This window comes from Buceros rhinoceros, unplaced genomic scaffold, assembly GCF_000710305.1.
Source record: "Buceros rhinoceros silvestris isolate BGI_N320 unplaced genomic scaffold, ASM71030v1 scaffold29444, whole genome shotgun sequence".
Classification (NCBI taxonomy): Eukaryota; Metazoa; Chordata; class Aves; order Bucerotiformes; family Bucerotidae; genus Buceros; species Buceros rhinoceros.
In genome coordinates, this window is record NW_010409441.1 from 569 (window position 1) to 3,884 (window position 3,316).

Sequence of the window (3,316 nt, forward strand, 5' to 3'; positions counted from 1 at the left end):
CTGGACCCCCCCGGAAAGGCTTCCAGCAGCTTTCCTGCCGAGTCCCCTCCCGTCTGCGGGGGCAGCGGGGTTGTGGTTTTGCCCTTTGCTCTGCTCGGAGCGGTTTAAGGTCTGTGGATCCAGAGGCAGGAGGGAAGCGCAGCCCGGAGCAGGCAGCAGCGCTGGCGCTTCGTCCTCACTGTCCCCAGGAAGGAGCTGGGGTGGGTCTGCTGGGCTGGGGGGGTCGGTATCAAAGGGTAGGGACAGCAGCCCCAGCTTGCGCTGGAAAGCAGCTCTCAGAGGGAAATCTGCCCCAAAAGAGCAAAGCGGAGAAAAGAGTGTCGGAGAAAAGAGTGTCAGAGAAAAGAGTGCATGTTCTAAGCGATGGGGAGAAGATCGTGGTGACTGGGGGGGGACACCTCCTCTTCCAGGGTGTGTGGTCCCGGGGATGATTTAATGCGGAGCAGGGGGCATGTCTCGGGCTTTTCAGCCTGTCCGTGCCCTGTGTGTGTGCAGAGACCTGTTGATCTGGCCGCTGCTGCTGCTCAGCGCTCTGTGACCATCTGGCAGCTTCTGGTGTGTGTGTGGGGGGGTGGTGGGAAAAGGATTTTTATTCCTGAATCAAGGTCAGCCTGGCATAACTTTGGCGATGGGGGGAGCAGAGGGAGCCCTCCCCAGGGCAGCCCCGTTTTGCTGGGTGGGGCTCGGGCAGGATACTGCCGGGAGAGGGAGGATGGATGAGGCTGGGTTGAGCTCCTGGTCCTTCTGGGGACTGACCTCCAAAAGTCTGACCTTCACAGGTTTGACCTTCAGCCGTTTCCATCTCTCCTTTTGCAGCCGCTGTGCCCAGCACCTGCTTCTCACACCGTGATAGGGTGGTGGGATGGGGGGAGAAAATCCAGAATTTCCCTAAATGCGGATATTTATCCCTCTGCATCCATCCCACTGGCAGGCTGCCGGGACCGGGGGCTGGCAAATGCCCTGGCACGCTCCCCCCATCCATCGCCAGGGTGGGGGCAAGCAGACGGGACAGAGGGGAGGGATGGGGCTCTCTGAGAGAGTGCCGGAAGAGCTTTGGCCATCCCTCCCCACATCCCCCCCAGCTTTCTGCAGGGAGGGAGGGAGAGTGCTCTGGTTTTGCCGCACAAGGTGAGCAATGGGCTTCACCCCAGAGCATGCCAGGAGCCTCCCTGGAAGGTCACAGCCTTGTGCTGAGTTGGTCCTCGTCTGCCTGCAGCAGCTGCTTACATTTCAGCTGCAAAGCAACAGTTTTCTGGCTGACGCCTGCAGATCTGTGGGCTGCCAGGCTCGGGAGCGGGCCCTGCCCAGGCAGAACTGCTGAGCCACGGAGGAGGGCGACGCTGCGGGCGCCGGGTGCAATCCCGCATCGATCGGGGTGGGTTTGGGATGCCTGTAACCTGTTAAATTTGCTGCAGTGGCCGGGGCTGTTTTGCTGTGGTGGAGACAACACTCCCTCATCTGTTCTGCTGGTGGCTGTTGCCTTTGAGAGACACGGGACCCACTGACTGTCGGGAAGGAAAGCAGCCTTCTGCGTGTGGGGACCAGCTGCTGGGGAGCAGCACCCTGAGCTGGAAGCATCTGCCGTCTTGGCTACGGCAGCTCCCTGAGCACTGGCAGGGTCAGTGCAGAGAGCAGGGCTTTGTGGGGCAGAGATTCACCCTCTCCAGGAGGCAGGGAGGAGCGTGAAACCCTCGCTGACCCTGCCACAATGATATTTCTGAGATACCATCGCAGACCCGGAGCTGAGCAGAGAACCGCTACCTGCCCATGGCCCCAGCCGGGGTGGCAGCAAGGACAATGTGGGGAATCGTTTATCCCCTGGGGAGACCCAAGTGCTTTGGGGGTGGCGGTAACCCCCTTCCTGGAGCGAGCGGCTCTCGGGGAGAAGGGCTGAGCGGAGTGACAGCGGTGTGGCCCGCCGGGTGATGGAGGAGGGGGTGAGACTGGCGCTGGAAGGGCAGCGAGTAGCTTCCTGAGAGCAGGGCTGATGGGCCAGCTTCTGCTGGGCTTTTGGGCTCTGGTGGCGCCCCTTCTGATCTCACAGTAGGTGCCAGCCTGTCCCCAGGAAGCGATGTGCCACCTCTTGGTGCAGCACCTTGTCCCCAGTGCCACAGAGCTGCTGGCATCGAATCGCCGGCTCTGGGCGGGCTGGAGGAGCGTTACAGAGACAAAATGAGGGTGTCTGTGAAACAGACTGGCTGCAAATCCTTCCCTCCGCTCCCCTGAGCTTCTGTCCTGAGGCAAGTGATGCTCAGCCCTGCCAGGGAGAGGCTTAACAACTAACGCCTTGTGTTTTCCACTGCAAAAATTAGAACCGCGAGGAGGAGAAACAGAACTCGGCCGTGTGTCGGAGCAGGCTCTGTCCTGGTCTAGGGTAAACAGGGATGACTTCTGCCTGCAGCAGGTCAAGCCCATGATGGTGGAACTCAGCACCCGCCGCTACAGACCTCAGTCAGGGCACGAGGTTGGCACCACCGGAGAGCTGGAGGTGGAATCTCCTGTTTCCCCAGGCTGTCTTGGTGACGCTTCCCTGATGTCTGCCATGGCCTGGGGCAGCCGTGAGCCTCAGGAGGGCTGTGCGATGGTTTCCTGCCCAGGCAGCGCCGACCTCGGGGCTGAGTCGCCCCTTTGGGACTGTGTGTGCTGGACAGTTGGATGGAGGAGGGAAGGAGGGGGCTCGGCTGGGTGTTTTCGGGCAGCAGCCTGTGTATTTTCAATAGCGCTGTGGGCAGGAAGCTGGGCTGAGCTGCAAGCGCTTCTCAGCCCTTGCTGCTGCAGAGAAATGGCTGGTCTGCACCCGCGAGGTGCCCCGGAAGGAGCTTTTGCAGGTGGTGCGGCAGGGACCGAGCAGCGGGAGCTGGCTGTGGGTCTGCTGGAGGGCAGGATGAGCCGGCAGCAATCACTCTTCCCTCTGCTGCGGGTCCGAGGGCAGCGCCAGCCGGGTTTACCACCTCTCTAGTGCTTCATTTTTCACATAGAGTGAGAGGAGATAACAGAACGAGGACGTGGAGTGCCTCCTTGGCGTGGGTTAGAGCTGTGGTTTGGGGTTAACGAAGGACTAGAGTGGAGCCCCAGGCAGGAGCATGGTGTGTGCCGCTGCGCTGTCACCTTCGTCTCAGGAGATGCCTGCCATGTTCATCCCGGCGAGATCTTGGGGTCAGGACAAGCGTGGCTCACGGATGTGACGCTTGGCTCAGATGACACCTCCTGCAGGGGTCAAGGTGTACAGAAAGACCGTTCAGCCTTTTTCTGGGCTTACGCTTGTTGGGAGTGTGTCGGGGCTCCAAACGCTGTCACCTGTAGGGGGAGTGTGGCT